General features: G+C 42.0%; 1 long non-coding RNA gene and 1 pseudogene across 1 annotated transcript; both read right to left on the reverse strand.

Moving 5' to 3' along the window:
- Positions 1-9,256: 9,256 nt before the first annotated feature.
- On the reverse strand, positions 9,257-13,118 carry LOC121850554 (annotated as a pseudogene).
- Positions 13,119-17,290: 4,172 nt separating this feature from the next.
- LOC121850556 lies at positions 17,291-19,898 on the reverse strand. The gene is made up of 3 exons (XR_006085651.1): positions 19,758-19,898; positions 18,754-18,863; positions 17,291-18,334 (listed from the first exon to the last, which is right to left on the reverse strand). It is a non-coding gene; the product is annotated as an uncharacterized LOC121850556 (long non-coding RNA).
- Positions 19,899-20,051: the final 153 nt, after the last annotated feature.

Consider the following 20,051-nt stretch of genomic DNA (forward strand, 5'->3'; position numbering starts at 1 on the left):
CGTTGGCCTAAGACAAATGATAAATTCAGTATTGCCTGAGTTATATATCACAATGATACAATAATCCTTGCATTTGATGTGGCTCCTTTTCACGTCTACGAGACGTCTCAAAGCGCTACACAGAATATGCTGTAAAGTGAATTAACTGTATATTTTGTGGAGAAACACAGCAGCCAATTACACACAACAGTGTCCCACAAACAGTCGTGGATTGAGTAACCAATTTATTATTATTTTTTTTTGAAGGAATTATTACCCCTGGAAAAGCGATCCGCTAATCGACTGACAACCGGGTTCCTTCTTACTGCCAGGTTAACTGAGGCGTGTGGAGTAAGGAAACTTGCCCACCATTTCACCCTGCTGGGAATCAAACCCAGGTCTCTCATTTGTGAGGCGAGTGCTCTAACCACTAAGCTACAAGACTAAACAATTTCCATTCTGTTGGAAAACTATCATGTTAAGAGGAACTGCTGGTAATGCGTATCAGGAATAATACAAGTAAGTGGTTCTTACTGCTTGTTGTGCTTGTGGAAGTGGCCACTCCTGTTGAAGATGCTGTTGATTGGGCTGTGGTTGGCACAGTAGTGCTCACTGTAGTTGTGGGTGCTGTTGTACTTGTTGAACCAGCTGTAGGCGTAGTCACTGGTTGATCAGACGTAGATTGTGCTGTTGTTGTTGTGGTACCTGTTTCGGCAAAACAGAAAGTTGTGTCAATGTGAAATGGATCACAGACCTATTGCTAATTTGGGGTAACAGGTAAAGGATTGCAGAGACATAATGTGTTAACATAATAGAGTGTTTCAGCTTTCCACTTAATGTCGTACTTTGGCTTAAGGCAAATGATAAATTCAGTATTGCCTGAGTTATATATATTAATGATATAATAATCCTTGCATTTGATGTAGCGCCTTTTCACGTCTACGAGATGTCTCAAAGCATTTCACAGAATATGCTGTAAAGTGAGTTAACTGTAAATTCTGTGGAGACATTAGTTTCAACCGATCAGATTCGCCCACAAAATATACAGTCAATTCACTGCCTGGTTTATTCTGTGATGCTCTTTGAGATGTCTTGAAGACGTGATAAGGCGGTATATGAAATGTAAGGATTATTATTATTATTTATCCCGGGCAGAAGTGCCGTCAGCTCATTATGACATAATTAAAGGCTGTTTTGGACTGTGGTTTTCAGCCAGGTGATAGTTGGCACATCACAAGACTCATTGCTTTTTTTTAACCTGCTTAGTCATTCAGTGAAAAAGCGGCACTGGGATCCAGACTACGTGGGAACAAGTTTTATATTACAAGATGCTTCTCTTCCACATAAATGTATGGGTAATGTGTACAAGACAGTAACCGCAACAGACGGTGACGGATTAATAACAGCTCCAATGGTAATTAATTTTAGCAAAAAATCAAACCTTTTAACAATCCATTTCCAGTAATAAGTTGTATATATATTTTATACGGTCCTGAATGATCTCAACAAGCTAATTTCCATTTTTTTAAAAAAGTCAGAATGTCATACACAGATTTATTTATTTAGATTAATGTAAAACAAATTTATAAAACAATGTGTCAATATATCACCAAAGCACAAAATACTGCAGATGCTGGAAATCTGTAAAACACACACAGAAGTCGCTGGGAACACTCAGCAGGTCAGGCAGCATCTATGGAGAAAGGAAAGTGAGTCAATGTTTCGGGTCCATGAGCCTTTGTCAGAACACTGTGCTGGTCTGACGAAGGGGTTGTGGACCCAAAACGTTGACTCATTTTCCTTTCTCCATAGATGCTGCCTGACCTGCTGAGTGTTCCCAGCGACTTCTATCAATATATCAAAGTCTGTTTATTAATTTGCACCCCTCATTCCAATTAATGATGTTGTGAGAACTGCAACATCCTATCTACTAGTATTTTCTCCTTTGCTACTAAGTATTTTCCAAGTATATATTAACTGCAAATGTATACCTTTCCCTTATCTAACAAAATAGCCATGAAAAATTACAGCTGTATTGAGTTAAACATGATCTGTCTCAATAGTTTTTTAACAAGCGTCACCATTTCTTGACATCATGCTCACTGTTTATATCATCCCCACACAAAAAAAATTCTTTAAATACAAGCAAAAACGTATAGGTAAGACACACGTCATATCACATAACCCATTGCCCAGCACATTACCTGAAACATATAGCCAGCAAATAAATAGATTCCAAAGGAAAGCCCTTGTGTAGAACATTTTACAATCTAGGTTTGTTCCGAAAAGACCTGCTTGTGTCAAATAATCTGTCCTGGTGTGAGGGTGACTCCTATTTAAGACAATTACACCTTGGATGATCGAACTGTACCACGTGAGTCAGAAAAGAATGTCTTTTGTTGAAAGCCCCACCTTGTTGTTTGCATTTCAATGCAAGGCTGATTCCAAAATTCACAACTGGCAGTGAATGAGTGTTAAGGAATGCCTTGATAGGGGAGAAACTTTCATGAGAATCACATCAAAACCCTGACTATTCTTGTTATCTTGCTGTAGTTTCAATCGTAAACTTGCAATACTGGAGCCCACTTGCCTCCCACAGCCAAAAAAGATTCAGACTCAGCACATGCAGCTTGATTTATTCCAAGCATTCCACCTGTCTAGCTCATGCTGTATTGCTATTTATATTTATCTGCTGCCTTAGAAACTTCACCGGGTGATGCACACCCATGCTATTTTCCTCTTTGTAACACCGCAATATTGTGTATTGATGAAATGCGTCAAGATGGTTTCCATACGTTTGACATTGATGCAAAACAGTGTAACATTCAAATGAATGCCATTTTTAGCTAGTCATGAATTCTCAGACAAAAGTTACTCATAAATTTTGAAAGTTGTGTACAATTATGTTTCTGTTTATCTCCACCTTTAGATATAGATTTAATAAGAATAATCATTTCATTTGATATCGCTCCTTATCACATTCCTGAAACCAGCAAGCTCATGGCTGTTAAGCTGCAGCTCTATCTATTCTCCTTTATACAGTCAATTCACTTTACAGCATATTCTGTGAAGCGCTTTGAGACGTCTAGAAGACGTGACAAGCGCGATATCAATTGCAAGGATTATTATTATTATTACTCCTCTGTCATGAATAAAGCATTTGATATATCTTCATATCACTAGATCAATGATAATCGTTAGCATTAATATTATCATTATGTTACCAGGGAACTATGAGATCCTTTTATTCCAGTGACGTCCAATTTCCTATTAAGCCAGAAATGAAAAAACAACAAAAGCATGCAATTATATAGTGCCCTTTAAGCACGATAGGTCACAGATGGTTATAATTATGTTCAATTTCTCAAGTGCTCAGCTTACTTGAGAATAATGTTTCAGGTCCAATGTTTCTTTTCAAATTGACGGACTACAAGAGATTCATACAGTTAATTGCTTCCCCTTCTATCATTTTCCGTGATTCACAATGTGATTCACTGTGCTATCTACAACCAGCTCAGATTTGGCAACCTTTTTCATAATCATGTACTTCTACAGGTAAAAAACTATTCCCCATTCCTGGGTAGTTCTTTTTAACTCTATGGAGCAACCTGTTTCTCTACTCCACATTTTCCTTAAGTCACATCTCCACCAAGCCCATATCATACCTTTGTCATTAACATAGACCTTCAGAGCTCTTCCTAAGACTCCCAATATTGTTTTGTGGAGTCCTGTAGCTCAGTGGTTAGATCATTCGCTTTGCAAGTGAAAGACCTGAGTTCAATTCCAGGCAGAGGGCAAAACCTTGGGCAAGTTTCCTTACTCCACACAGAGCCTAATAATAATCTCTCCAAAACAAAACAATGATAAATTGGTCATTTTCAATCCACGACTGTTTGTGGGACATTGCTGTGCGCCATCGGCTGCCGCGTTCGCCCACAAATATACAGTCAATTCACTTTACAGTGTGTTCTGTGAAGCGCTTTGGGACGTCCGCCCGACGTGAAAAGCGCTACATCAAATGCAAGGATTATTATTATTATTTGCCTCGCAAGCGAGAGACCTGGGTTCAATTCCTGGCAGGGCGACGAAACGTTGGGCAGGTTAGTTTCCTTACTCCACATGCCTCTATTCACCTAGCAGTAAGCAGTAAGCTTATCATGTCTTACTGTATGTACGTTTCACTCTACTGAAGAAGTTATTAGATGCTTCACATTTTCTCTTTGCCTTCGCCTGAGGACCCAAAATTTAAGAATGTGCAAAATTTTGGAACGTTCTTAAATTTATCTTCATTCCCCTCCCACCCAACAACCCGCTCAGGCAGAAAACTGACCTCCAAATTAAGAGCGATTTTAAGAACTTTACAGAAAGGGTTGTGGATCCGAAAAGTTAACTCACTTTCCTTTCTCCAGAGATGCTACCTGACCTGCTGAGTGTTCCCAGGGACTTCTGTTTTTGTTTCAGAAATCCAGCAGTGTTTTGCGACTTGTTTAAATTTCAAGACTTTCATTTAAGGTTCCGCCCATGAGTTCTGCTGCTCCATTCTGTAAATATAGTCTTTAAATACAGCTCCCCCAGGCAAAAGGATAATTTGTGTCTATTAGAATTTATTTTCTATTTCTGAAGAACACGGCAAACATATTTTGATGCTTGTAAAAGAGTAGTAAGGTTTCAATCAGACCAAGGTTTGACTCCTCCAACTTTTATTGTTCTTTTTACTAATACAATACAAAATTAAATTTTATAGCGCCTTTTACGTCGAGGACGTCCCAAGGCGATGGTAGGTAAGGGAGTTTGCAGTTGGTATTATGAACGTTTATTTTCATAAAGGCTTTAACAATGTTTGGTAAAGTCATTGAACAGTGAGTAAGATATGTGCAGAATAGAAACATTAAGCCTTATTAAGTGTTCCTCAAAGAGCAATCTAGAGTGAGTCTCTTTGCTGGTTCTAACGAAGATTGTTTTTGAGCTGTTATCAAGAGTAGTCCGTCACACAGTGATGTCTGTTTCACATCTGCCTCAAATCTCTGGAGCAGATGAGATTGAGATGGGATCGAAAAGGGATGTTTTACCATACTGAAGAGATGTGACAGGTTACAGCTAACTATTGAACCTCAGGCTCTGGCAGCATTAACCTCCATGGTTGCACACTTCAACTCACCAGCCAGTCAGGAACCTAGGAGTCTTGTTCGACCCTCAACTGTCTTTTCTTCCCCTCATCCAAGCCATGACTTGGGCTTGTGCAAGGCAGAGCACCCCCAACAGAGTACCGGTCTCAAATCAGTACTCAGCATTAGCAATTGAGAGCGTGGAAACCTCCCGTGAGGACAGGAGTGAACATTCTGTCCAACAGGACAGGGCCATGGATCACACGGGCAACACTGTTCTGATAGGGGATTCAACAGTGCGAGGCACTGACAGGATCTTCTGTCATAAGAATTGTGAGGCTCGGATGGTTTGCTGCCTTCCTGGTGCGAGGGTAGTGGACTTTACCCAGCATGCGGACAAGATTCTTCAGGGGGAAGGAGAATGTCCAGAAGTCGTGGTCCATGTGGGGACCCACGATATTGGGAAGAAGAGGGCTGAGATACTCCAGGACGAGTATCAAAAGTTGGGGAACAAACTCAAGTCCAGAGCATCCAAGGTGGTGATCTCTGGGTTACTCCCGGTGCCTCAGGCAACGGGGCACCATAATGAAAGGATCAGGCGCATGAATGACTGGCTGGAAAAATGGTCCAGAAAAGAAGGTTTCCGTTTTGTGGACAATTGGGACCACTACTGGGGGAGGTGGGATCATTACCTTGCGGATGGGCGGCACTTAAGCAAGGCAGGGGTTAGCTTCCTGGCCAAGAGATTATCGAATGCTGGGGGGGCTAATTTAAACTAGTGAGGGGGGATGGGTATCCCAGGATAAACAATAGATTAGGGAATAGAGGAAAAAGACAAGTGGGAAATATAGAGCAAGTACATGTGGACAATTTCCTCAAATCCATGTACCTAAATGCACGTAGCTTAGGGAATAAAGTTGATGAGCTACAGGTTCAACTGGCTGGAGGGGGTTACGATGTGGTAGCAGTAACTGAGACATGGCTCAAGCCAGGACAGGAATGGGAGATACATATTCGAGGGTATAATGTGTTCAGGAAGGATAGACAAGGAAGAAAGGGTGGAGGGGTGGCAATATTAGTTAAGGATACAATTGTAGCTGAAGAAAGGGACGAGACTCTAGAGGGCCCGACAACAGAACCGATCTGGTTAGAGGTCAGAAATAGGAAAGGAGTGCTTACACTGATAGGGGTTTACTATAGACCACCAGATAGCGGGAAGGAGAGAGAAGAGCAGATCTGCAACCAGATCACGGACAGCTGTAGGGCGAACGGAGTTGTCATAATGGGGGATTTCAATTATCCCAATATAGATTGGCAAAATAGCAGCGTTAAGGGCGAGGCAGGAGAAAGATTCATCAACTGTGTACAGGAAAATTTTCTTGAGCAGTATGTCTCCAGGAAGGAAGCATTGCTGGATCTTGTCCTAGGGAATGAAGTAGGTCAGGTTGAACAAGTTTCGGTTGGGGAGCATCTAGGTAACAGTGACCATAATATTATTAGATTTAGATTACTCATGAACAAGGACAAAGTATAGTCAAGGGTGAAAATGCTTGACTGGAAAAGAGCTAATTTTGATGGGCTAAAGAGGGACCTAGAGTTGGTGGGCTGGCAAGTAAGAATGGCAGGTCAAAGGACTCATGAGCAATGGGAAATCTTCAAAGATATGATAGCTCAGGATCTAAATAGATATATTCCCACAAAAGGGAAATGTGCGAGAACCAAGCCTGCTTGGATGACCAGGGATATTCTGTCTAGGATGAAAAAGAAGATGGCGTACGACAATTGGCGGATGCAAGACACTGAGGATAGCAAAGCGCATTATAGAGAATGCAGGAGTGATCTTAAAAGAGCGATAAGACAGGCTAAAAGATTGCATGAGAAGAGGTTAGTGGGTAACATAAAGGGGAATCCTAAAATATTTTATAAGCACATAAAGGAAAACAGGTTAGTTAAAGGTAGGGTGGGGCCAATCAAAGACAATGACGGCAATCTTGTTGTTGAGGCAGAGGGTGTGGCTGATATACTAAACGAGTACTTTGCATCTGTCTTCACAACGGAAACGGATACCCCAAATGCCACAGTATTGGATGAGAGGGTAGACATAGACATAGATCAGATTACTATAGACAGAAAGGAAGTTCTGAAAAGATTGACTGGGCTCAAAATTGATAAGTCACCAGGACCAGATGGGTTTCACCCAAGGTTGCTGTGGGAGATACGGGTTCAAATAGCGGAGGCTTTGGCCATTATATTTCAATCGTCATTGGACACAGGAGTGGTGCCAAGATACTGGAGAGTAGCTAATGTTACCCCACTCCACAAAAAGGGGCAGAAAGACAAGCCCGGAAATTACAGGCCAGTCAGCCTAACTTCAGTAATAGGAAAGCTACTGGAGACCGTAATCCGGGGCAGAATAAATCTCTACTTAGAGGAACACAAGGTAATTAGAGACAGCCAACATGGATTTGTTAAATTCCAACCCCCAATCACTCCGCCTCGCCCCCTCCTTAGCCTCCTTCAAGTTCTGCTGCAAAACCCTTCTCTTCCACCATGCCATTGGCCACCCCCCTTCCCTTCCCCTCCCTTCTCCCCCCCTGACCCCAGCTCGGGTCTGAAATGCTGTCACTGTCCAGCGCCATGGGACGTCCTCCCGACGTAAAAGGCGCTGTACAAATGTAATCTTATTGTTGTTGTTGTCGTTGAAATATATGTATTATCTCCTGTACTAGGCTCCGTGATCCTATCACCCCCATCCTCACGCTGTACAAATGTAATCTTGTTGTTGAACTATAGTGGAGCCCTGTAGCTCAGTGGTTAGAGCACTCACCTCACAAGCGAGAGACCTGGGTTTGATTCCTGGCAGTGCAAAACCTTGGGCAAGTTTCCTTATTCCAAATGCCTGATAATAATCCCTCAAGAAAAAAACAACAATAATTTGGTCACTCAATCCACGACTGTTTGCGGGGTCGCTGCTGTGCGCAATTGGCTGCTGCATTTCGCCCACAAATATACAGTCAATTCCCTTTACAGTATATTCTGTGAAACGCTTTGAGACGTCTCGAAGATGTGAGAAGCGCTGTATGAAATGCAAGGATTATTGTTATTACTATTATATAATCATAATCCTTGCATTTGCTATAGAATCTTATCATGATTAAAATTGGGAGGATTTTTTTGAGTGTTGGAAATGTGGTTGAGTCTCAAAACATGTCAGATTGAGGTTCCTCTTTGACAACATCTCCTGTATTTATCTGAATTTTGCATATTGTGTGAGTAGGTCATGTTTATATGTCTCCTGGCCAACAATCCTCCCGATACAGTCGGTCATTCATTTTGTGGCTGTTTGTTTCACATTGTTGTGCGTAAAGCGGATGTCGCATTTGCCTACATAATACAGTCACTGCACTTCACAGTAATTCCAGGGAATAAGTTTCTACAGCCCCTCATTCTTTAAAAGAGTCGATGGGACCAAACAGGGCAATTGGTTGACAAACAGTTTATTCAGTTTGATACAAGCGCTCTCAGTTAAACTATTACAAGTGTATCAACTATTACATAAATAGGATCAATAACATAACAATTTAACATCATCAAACTCATATTTTTGTTGAGTAATTGAATAGTTTAATAAACATGATAGAACTATTTGTTTTTTTAAGAGACAGAGGTCGGCAATGCCAAATCCTGGGCTTTAAAATTTACCTATTTAAATAATTTAGATATATAATAAGAATATGATGAATGTGATAATCACTATAATAATGTACTTTACTGTTGAAGTTGATAATTTATTAAATAGATATGTAAATAGTTACTTATTTATAGTAATGTTTTATAAACAAACACCTTTGGCCACATATGTTGACTCCATTGCAAAATACAGTCACTCTACAGTAAATTCTGTGAAGTGCTTTGCGACAGACATCCTCTCGATGTGAAAGTCGCTGCTTGAAATTCAAGAATTGTTATTGTTGTTATATATTTAATGGATTAAATTGCAAAATAATGTCAACATAACCGTTCTGCAATTTCTAATTGAAATTTCAAATTGACACCAAACAGGTTTAGTCCTTAAGAGATCAAAACAGAGGTCGCTGGGAACACTCATCAGACGAAAGGTCATCGACCTGAAACGTTAACCTCTCTCCATAGATGCTGCCTGACCTGCTGAGTATTCCCAGCGACTTCTGTGTTTATTTCAGATTTCCAGCATCTGGAGTATTTTGCTATTTGTTAGTCCTCAAAAGAAATCCCTGAACAATTCTGCGGTCGCTGGTCCAGCCAATTTTGTTTTTTACAAAAATTCCCTTCCAAATATATTAATCTTCTTGTAGTGCTAATAAAATATATATATACATATACTCTTCAATAACTTTGATAAAATAAATAGTTTGATAAACTGCTTTGAACTTCGATCGAGGTGCTTTCTTCAGTAATACTTTTACTCATCCAGATGGAGGCGATATTGTCCCCAGCTTTTTTGTATTATACTGTGGCTCCTAACTCTTTTCCTTCTCACGCAGAACGCAATCTGAAATGAAGAATAAAATATATTTATAAAATATATACATCTATTTGAAATGAATATATATGAAATAAACAATACATTATATCTGCATATAATATATATAATATATATTGTGTGTGTGTGGGGGGGGGGAACTGGCACATCAAAAATATTACCTACAACCATACCATCCAAGACAATACAATTTACATTGCAATATCTAAGCATCCTATCAAGCTGAGATTGAAAGCAACTGATGATTGCCAAGCAAGCGAGATGGGGGGAAAAGTGACTGTAGGCATGGTCAAAGAGGGAGGTTTTTATGTAGGTTGAAAGAGGGGTAGAGAGGGGAGAGCGCAGGGTGGATGATGGAGGGAAGTGGGGGACAGCAATAGTGAGGCGGGGGGCACCCAGGGTTAGAAGAGTTGAATTTACTTACCAATAGACAAATAGTGCATATAATGAATATGGCGAGCAGGATAGCCAGGACTATAATGATTATGGCCCAAAATGGTAGGCTCTTGTTGCCAGTAACTGGTGCTTCCGTTCCTACACAAACCAAACAGAATGCAATTGTCAATAATAAGACATCATTTCACAATTCATAACCAACAGAGCTGCGGCAGAGATCACTACTTTAAGAACGGGTAAAGCATTTTGTTGCTTCTCCCATTGTGCTTGGATATACGTTCTTTGGTTAAGGAATTTCAAGATGCGCTACGTATCAGGACAAATCGGGATTTTCTCGAAATACACAATCAAAAATAATTCAAATGCTGAATAAAATGACCGAATTATCAATTCTTTATTAGAACTATATTTGGATCCGTTTCAAATGCAATTCAAACCATTGCAATTGTCCCACAAACAAGTCATGAAAGGAAGGAACAATTGTAGGTGGGTGAGGTTGTCAGTTAGGACGGTCGGGAGTAACTCTCTTGCCTTTTCGAATATCGTATGTGATAGTATTGGTTCGTTGACTTACCGGTGGTGGATGGGGCATTGTTGGTTGTTCCTGTTGATGGGTGTGCGGCTGTCTGACTTGTGGGGCCCTGTGATGCCGCTGATGGTCTGGCACTCAGTGTTGCTGTTGTTCTGGCTGCAGTGTTGGAGGTTCCTGACTGAGTCGTGGATCCTGGAGAACAGGTAGTTGTCATTTTAGTACTCGCAGTTTCCAACAGAGAGCACGATCTCTGGATCTACCTCATCGACACAAACCACAGCCGCTGAGCACCTGATGTAACTACTTTAAACTTCTCCACACTTCAACTAACTGACCCGAAATTCCACCTGGTCCCAGAGCGATTAAGAATTAAGAGTGAATTAAAGAGTTTTCCACAATCCTGACCTTCGATTTTAAGGCAAAATACCCTTACAGAATGGAATCCCGGGGCACACACATCCCTTGCGACTTCGGCAAAAGTTTTGCTGAATTTTATAGCAAACTTCACGAGAAAAATGAAATGAAATAAAATGGAATTACATGGAGCTTTTGTTTCAATGGATATGGCACAAACGTCTGAAAATGGTGGTTTAGCATTACTTACAAAAATGGTTCGGAGAAGTAATTTTAAAACTTACCGCTTTCTGCTGGTGCGGAGCTGGTGCGGTCTGTTGGTGCGGAGCTGGTGCTGTCTGTTGGGGCTGAGCTGGTGCTCTCTTTTGGGGCTGAGCTGGTGCTCTCTGTTGGTGCTGAGCTGGTGCTCTCTGTTGGCGCTGAGCTGGTGCTCTCTGTTGGTGCTGAGCTGGTGCTCTCTGTTGGTGCTGAGCTGGTGCTCTCTGTTGGTGCTGAGCTGGTGCTCTCTGTTGGTGCTGAGCTGGTGCTCTCTGCTGATGCGGTGCTGGTGCTCTCTGTTGGTGCTGAGCTGGTGCTCTCTGTCGGGGCTGAGCTGGTGCTTTCTGTTGGTGCTGAGCTGGTGCTCTCTGTTGGTGCTGAGCTGGTGCTCTCTGTCGGGGCTAAGCTGGTGCTCTCTGTTGGTGCTGAGCTGGTGCTCTCTGTTGGTGCGGAGCTGGTGCTCTCTGCTGGTGCGGAGCTGGTGCTCTCTGCTGGTGCTGAGCTGGTGCTCTCTGCTGGTGCTGAGCTGGTGCTCTCTGTCGGGGCTGAGCTGGTGCTCTCTGTCGGGCTGAGCTGGTGCCTGGTGCTCTCTGTCGGGGCTGAGCTGGTGCTCTCTGTCGGGCTGAGCTGGTGCTCTCTGTCGGGGCTGAGCTGGTGCTCTCTGTCGGGGCTGAGCTGGTGCTCTCTGTCGGGGCTGAGCTGGTGCTCTCTGTCGGGCTGAGCTGGTGCTCTCTGTCGGGGCTGAGCTGGTGCTCTCTGTTGGGGCTGAGCTGGTGCTCTCTGCTGGTGCTGAGCTGGTGCTCTCTGTCGGGGCTGAGTTGGTGCTCTCTGTCGGGGCTGAGCTGGTGCTCTCTATCGGGGCTGAGCTGGTACTGTCTGATATCTGGGAGGTGGAGGTTTCAGCCATGGCGCTGGATGCTGAGGTTTGTGTCAGTGAGGTAGATGCGGAGCTGCTGGTTTCTGCTGGTGTTGCGCTGGTGGGTGCAGCAGTTGCCGATGTGGAGCTTTCCGGCATGGGGCTGGATACGGCTGATGAGGGTGAGTCCGTTTGAGAGATTGTGGTTCCGAGGGTACTTTCACCTGTTTTATACAATGACAAATCAGACTTAGACTCAGGCAAAGTGTCGCATAACCGTATGAATCAGACTCACATTCACCTGCAAATACACTGCACCTTTACATCAGATGCTGTTGCAATGTAATAAAGCCCTGCACTAAAAGCAAGTTATTCTTATTACTCACAAACATACACAGTCAATTCACATCACAGTATATCCTGTGAAGCGCTTTGAGACGTCTCAAAGACGTGATAAAGTGCCATATCAAATTCGTAGATTAGTATATAATATTGGTTAATATTATATGATATTATTATCGTCGTTAAATCTAAACCATTAACGGCCACTTATAAAATACCCAGTCACTACAGTAAAATCATGTGAAGGGCTTTGAGACGTTCTCTCGATACGAAAAAAGGCGCTTCTGTACATCAAATGTAAGGATTATCATTATTGTAATATATTCACTGACACCTTGTGAAGATGTATTCACTCATCACCGCTGACCTAAAGCAAAGCTGCACCTCCAAGTATATAGTCAATCCACTTCACAGTCCACAACTGTTTGTGGGACGCTGTTGTGCGCAATTGGCTACCATGTTTGGTCCACAAAATATACAGTCAATCCACTTTCCAGTATATCCTGTGCAGCGCTTTGAGACATCTCGAGACCTGATAAGGCACTATATCAAATGCATGGATTATTATCATTACAATATATTCTGTGAAGCGCTTTGAGATGTCTCGAAGACATGAGAAAGGGCTATATCAAAGGCAAGGATTATCATTATTTGTAGTGTTACCTGAAACAATGAGCCACAAAATCAATGCAGTCCACGAGGTAATCTTTGCAAAGAGCATCTTGTTGTCTTGCTGTTGTGTTGCCTGTTGACTGGAAGGTTGCTTTGCTGCTACTGCTGCTATTCCAGCACTCCATCTCCCTATTTCTATCTCTGGCAGGGCTGCTCATTCTGCGTCATTGGAAAAAACACGGGGAGGGCGGGGAGGGGCGGGTGGGTGAGGAATGTTTCCCAAAACATTTCTGACCTAGTTCTCGAACCGATGCTTAAAAATAAAATAAAGTAATGCGGAACCTCCCTCCTTACCTGAGTTGCTCCTCACCTGAGCTGTTCTCACTGTGATCGTTGAGGACACAGCTGGTGAGACACTCATTCAAGCTGATTACGCACATCACACTCTCACACACACACACACACACACATAAGCCCTTGTTTATCTCCTGCCTTAGAAATGCACATATTTGTTCCTGCTTTTTGCCGTGGCTACAACAGGGAATGTTACGTTTTGCAATCAGAAAGAAAAACACACACACCTTTGACGCAGCAGCTGTACATATTAACGACTCATATGTTAACCAATTCCAAGTCAAAGAAAGGTTCAAGTATTCTACAACCTTACATTTGGCTCGACCCAGAAGCCTGTCATTACGATATTTTTATATATAAATACATATATGTGTGTATGTATATGTTTGTTTGTTTGTCGTTATTTATTTATTATTATTTATTGATTCATTTATTTATTGATGGATTTATTTATTTCAAAGCAAATTTTTAAATAATATCTATTTCTGAAGATTATTATTATCAATAAATATAATTATATAAAAGGCAGGGCGAAACCTTGGGCAAGTTTCCTTACTCCACACAGAGCCTAATAATAATCCCTCGAAAAACCCAAAACAATAATAAAATTGGTCATTTTCAATCTACGACTGTTTGTGGGACATTGCTGTGCGCAATTGGCTGTCGCGTTCGCCCACAAATATACAGTCAATTCACTTTACAGTGTGTTCTGTGAAGCGCTTTGGGACGTCGTCCCGACGTGAAAAGTGCTATATCAAATACAAGGATTATTATTATTATAATTCTTATAATTGATGTTGCACCTTTAAATTTATTGAGCGCCTTCCACGTCGGGAGGACGTCCCAAGGCGCAGTACAGTTAGGTCAGGACCCGAGCAAGGGGGAAATGGTCAGGGTGAGGGGAGGGAAGGGACTGAGCGAGGAGGGGGTAGAGATTCGAGAGAGGAGCTGTTGTATTATTGCAGCAGTAAAATTAATGTAAAGGTTTCAAAACTGTGTATCCATTTGCTCCTGGTCTCAGTTGGTTTGGTATTTATGTGATTCAAAGATGCATATAAAATTATCCATTTTATCCATTTGCCTGTCAGAGCTGATAATAGTAATATCATATGATGGAGCTAAGAACGAGATTGCTCACACTGTATACCACCAGAACCTCTAAACTAGATACTAGAGGTTACCGGATCAAACATAAGCTTTCTCTTTGCTTTCTCTTCCTTTGCCTCGTGGAACAGATTATCAGGAAGAGTGGTTGAGGTCAGCACACTGGGACTCATTTAAAAACACAGAGCTTGACGCTGTGATGGGAAGATGGTGGCAAAGGTATTCTGGAGGGTTGAGGTCAAATGGGCAACTGAACCAATCTTGAGATCTCGATATGATATGCGGCTCGCTGCTGGACACAAACATTTGAACTGTTTGTAAGGCATTGTGTAATGTGTAAAAAAAAACCATCCTGTTCGTACAAAAAACAACTTGCATTTATATCTCATGAGGGGTAGAGTCCCGGAGGGCTTCCCAGCGGGAGAGTCAGACAACGGGCCGGGGGGCAAGATTGGTGGGGAGGTGACCGTAAGCACGATGAAAAAGGAAAGTGTTTAGGCAGGATTTGAAGGTGGGGAGGGAGGAAGGGGACAAGGCGGAGGGGTTAAGGGAGAGAGTTCCAGAGTTTCGGGGCATAGCGGCTGAAGGCACGGCCACCGATGGTGGGTTTTTAACAATACTTTGATACACCATTGCAGCGGGACATGAGCACACAGGTTAGTGATGTGAAGGTCAATTTCAGGACATATATTAGGAGGGATTTGTTTTCGCAGAAGGAACTGACTGGAGGAGGAAGTATTCCCGAAAAAGGTGATAAATGAGGTGACATTTCACCTCATTTAAGAAACAGCTTGAAGCCGTAATGGATGACAGTGAGGTAATTAATAAAGGATGTGTGAGATGACATCAGCTGATGAAACTTCATCCAAATCAGTCTTGCGATCTTGTTAAGAATCACGCCCAAAATATCAACCGAACATTCTCTTTCAGTTGTCAAATGGCTTGATGTGCACTTCCATCATTTTCCATTTAATAATAATAATCCTGGCATTTGATATAGCAATTTCACATTTTCGCGACGTCTCAAAGCGCTTCACAGAATATGCTATCAAGTGAATTGACTGTATATTTGTGGGCGAAACGCGGCAGCCAATTGCGCTCAGCAGTGTCCCACAAACAGTCGTGGATTGAATTGACCAATTTATTACTTTTTTTGCTTGAGGAATTGTTATCAGGCGTGTGGAGTAAGGAAACTTGCCCAAGGTTTCGCCCTCTGCCTGGAATTGAACCCAGGTGTCTCACTTGCAAGGCGAGTGCTCTAACCACTGAGCTACAGGACTCCAATGTAGTCATCTTGCCCCAGTCACTGTTCCTTGATCACTTGAGCCATGTCCCGCTTGCTGACACCTTCCCTTTATCAAATTGTGGAGTCCCGTAGCTCAGTGGTTAGAGCACTCGTCTCGCAAGCAAGAAGATCTGGTTCGATTCCCGGCAGGGCAAAATGTTGGGCAAGTTTCCTTACTCCACACACCCCTGTTTGCCAAGCAGTAAGTCGGAACCCGGTTGTTGGTCGATTGGAGGATTGCTTTTCCGGGGATAATAAGCCCTTCAAAAATATAATAAATATGAATAATAATGTGGTTTCTCAATCCACGACTGTATGTTAGGCACTGCTGTGCGTAATTGGCTGCCGCGTTTGGTCCACAAAATACAGAGCCACTCAACTTTACAATATAGTCTGTGAAGCACTTTGAGACGCGATGAAGACGTGATAAGGCGCTATATCAACATGCAAGGATTATTATTATTATTGTCCTGACTTCCCAGCGCAGCATCAAACTATTTAAAATGAGTGCAGTGTCCTGGCCTGAACTTCCCTTGTTGGCAAACTGGTGCAGTCGTTAATTACCCTGTGGGTAAAGGAAACCTTCCTGCCATCTGTCCTGAAATTACCCTTTCCAACTCTAAACCTCCGTCTTCTGTTCGGTCTGAGCGCAGGTGTGTACAACTCAAACTTCATATTGATGGCTGGAGGGGATATTGCACAATAGATGTCAATGAACCAAACTGTAATGACGAGTGTGACCACTAGTCTTTTTACTCTCTGTCTGACTCAGTTGATTGCGTTGGGGAAATAATCAGGGTTGGGTTTGATGTCATAGGAAGGTTCAGGCAGCCGTAAATGAAGGCTTCAAAAAATTTGAACATACTCAAAGGTTAACAGAGACGCTGACGGTATCATCATCCACGATTGCACACTCAACCTTGCTAAGCCAGTCCGGAACCTTGGGGTCTTGCTTGACTCTCAACTATCCTTTCTACCCCACATTCGCACCATGACCCCCTCTGCCTTCCCCCACGTCCGCAACTTTGCCCGGCTCCGACACTGTCTCACACCGCAGGCTGCCAAAACCCTCATACACGCCTTCATTACATCGAGGCTCGACTATGCAAACTCACTGCTGGTCAGTCTCCCCAACTCCTCCCTCCACAGATCATCCAGAACTCTGCAGCCGGTATCCTCTCCCACACCAGGTTCCGTGACCTTATCACTCCCATCGTTGCCCACATCCACTGGCTTATCCACTGGCTTCCCATCACACAGAGGATATAGTTTAAGATGCTGGTCCTCACCTTCAAAGCCCCCCCCAAAACATGTCAGATTGAGGTTCCTCTTTGACAACATCTCCTGTATTTATCTGAATTTTGCATATTGTGTGAGTAGGTCATGTTTATATGTCTCCTGGCCAACAATCCTCCCGATACAGTCGGTCATTCATTTTGTGGCTGTTTGTTACACATTGTTGTGCGTAAAGCGGATGTCGCATTTGCCTACATAATACAGTCACTGCACTTCACAGTAATTCCCGGGAATAAGTTTCTACAGCCCCTCATTCTTTAAAAGAGTCGATGGGACCAAACAGGGCAATTGGTTGACAAACAGTTTATTCAGTTTGATACAAGCGCTCTCAGTTAAACTATTACAAGTGTATCAACTATTACATAAATAAGATCAATAACATAACAATTTAACATCATCAAACTCATATTTTTGTTGAGTAATTGAATAGTTTAATAAACATGATAGAACTATTTGTTTTTTTAAGAGACAGAGGTCGGCAATGCCAAATCCTGGGCTTTAAAATTTACCTATTTAAATAATTTAGATATATAATAAGAATATGATGAATGTGATAATCACTATAATAATGTACTTTACTGTTGAAGTTGATAATTTATTAAATAGATATGTAAATAGTTACTTATTTATAGTAATGTTTTATAAACAAACACCTTTGGCCACATATGTTGACTCCTTTGCAAAATACAGTCACTCTACAGTAAATTCTGTGAAGTGCTTTGAGACAGACATCCTCTCGACGTGAAAGTCGCTGCATGAAATGCAAGAATTGTTATTGTTGTTATATATTTAATGGATTAAATTGCAAAAGAATGTCAACATAACCATTCTGCAATTTCTAATTGAAATCTCAAATTGACACCAAACAGGTTTAGTCCTTAAGAGATCAAAACAGAGGTCGCTGGGAACACTCATCAGACGAAAGGTCATCGACCTGAAACGTTAAGCTCTCTCCATAGATGCTGCCTGACCTGCTGAGTATTCCCAGCGACTTCTGTGTTTATTTCAGATTTCCAGCATCTGGAGTATTTTGCTATTTGTTAGTCCTCAAAAGAAATCCCTGAACAATTCTGCGGTCGCTGGTCCAGCCAATTTTGTTTTTTACAAAAATTCCCTTCCAAATATATTAATCTTCATGTAGTGCTAATAAAATATATATATATATATACTCTTCAATAACTTTGATAAAATAAATAGTTTGATAAACTGCTTTGAACTTCGATCGAGGTGCTTTCTTCAGTAATACTTCTCCTCATCCAGATGGAGGCGATAATTGTCTCCAGCTTTTTTGTATTATACTGTAGCTCCTAACTCTTTTCCTTCTCACGCAGAATACAAACTGAAATGAAGAATAAAATAAATTTATAAAATATATACATCTATTTGAAATGAATAAATATGAAATAAACAATACATTATATCTGCATATAATATATATATGTGTGTGTGTGTGTGTGTGGGGGGGGGGGGGGACTGGCACATCAAAAATACTACCTTCAACCATACCATCCAAGACAATACAATTTACATTGCAATATCTAAGCATCCTATCAAGCTGAGATTGAAAGCAACTGATGATTGCCAAGCAAGCGAGATGGGAGTAAAAGTGACTGTAGGCATGGTCAAAGAGGGAGGTTTTTATGCAGGTTGAAAGAGGGGTAGAGAGGGGAGAGCGCAGGGTGGATGATGGAGGGAAAGTGGGGGACAGCAATAGTGAGGCGGGGGGCACCCAGGGTTAGAAGAGTTGAATTTACTTACCAATAGACAAATAGTGCATATAATGAGTATGGCGAGCAGGATAGCCAGGACTATAATGATTATGGCCCAAAATGGTAGGCTCTTGTTGCCAGTAACTGGTGCTTCCGTTCCTACACAAACCAAACAGAATGCAATTGTCAATAATAAGACATCATTTCACAATTCATAACCAACAGAGCTGCGGCAGAGATCACTACTTTAAGAACGGGTAAAGCATTTTGTTGCTTCTCCCATTGTGCTTGAATATACGTTCTTTGGTTAAGGAATTTCAAGATGCGCTACGTATCAGGACAAATCGGGATTTTCTCGAAATATACAATCAAAAATAATTCAAATGCTGAATAAAATGACCGAATTATCAATTCTTTATTAGAACTATATTTGGATCTGTTTCAAACGCAATTCAAACATAAGAACATAAGAATTAGCTGCAGGAGAAGGCCATTTGGCCCTTCGTGCCTGTGCTCCGCCATTCAATAAGATCATGGCTGATCTTCTCACCTAACTCTGATTTCCTGCCCTGTCCCCATATCTCCTAATCCCTCTATTTTTCAAGAATCTATCAGTCTCAGCCTTGAAAATGTTCAAGGACTGAGCATCTACAGCCTTCTGGGGTAGTGAATTCCATAAGTTCACTACCCTCTGAGTGAAGAAATGTTTCCTCAGCTTTGTTCTAAGAGGCTGACCCTTAATTTTAAGACTGTGACCCCTGGTTATAGATTCTCCTTCCGGGGAAACAGTCCCTCTGTGTCTACTTTATCAGCCCTTTAAGAATCTTATAAGTTTCAATAAGATCCCCCCTAATTCTTCTGTACACCAGAGAATACAGCCCCAGTTTATTCAGCCTATCCTCATAGGTCAGTCCCCATTGCAATTGTCCCACAAACAAGTCATGAAAGGAAGGAACAATTGTAGGTGGGTGAGGTTGTCAGTTAGGACGGTCGGGAGTAACTCTCTTGCCTTTTCGAATAGCGTCATGTGATAGTATTGGTTCGTTGACTTACCGGTGGTGGATGGGGCATTGTTGGTTGTTCCTGTTGATGGGTGTGCGGCTGTCTGACTTGTGGGGCCCTGTGATGCCGCTGATGGTCTGGCACTCAGTGTTGCTGTTGTTCTGGCTGCAGTGTTGGAGGTTCCTGACTTAGTCGTGGATCCTGGAGAACAGGTAGTTGTCATTTTAGTACTCGCAGTTTCCAACAGAGAGCACGATCTCTGGATCTACCTCATCGACACAAACCACAGCCGCTGAGCACCTGATGTAACTACTTTAAACTTCTCTACACTTCAACTAACTGACC

Source organism: Callorhinchus milii, unplaced genomic scaffold, assembly GCF_018977255.1.
Source record: "Callorhinchus milii isolate IMCB2004 unplaced genomic scaffold, IMCB_Cmil_1.0 Scaffold21, whole genome shotgun sequence".
NCBI classification, from domain to species: domain Eukaryota; kingdom Metazoa; phylum Chordata; class Chondrichthyes; order Chimaeriformes; family Callorhinchidae; genus Callorhinchus; species Callorhinchus milii.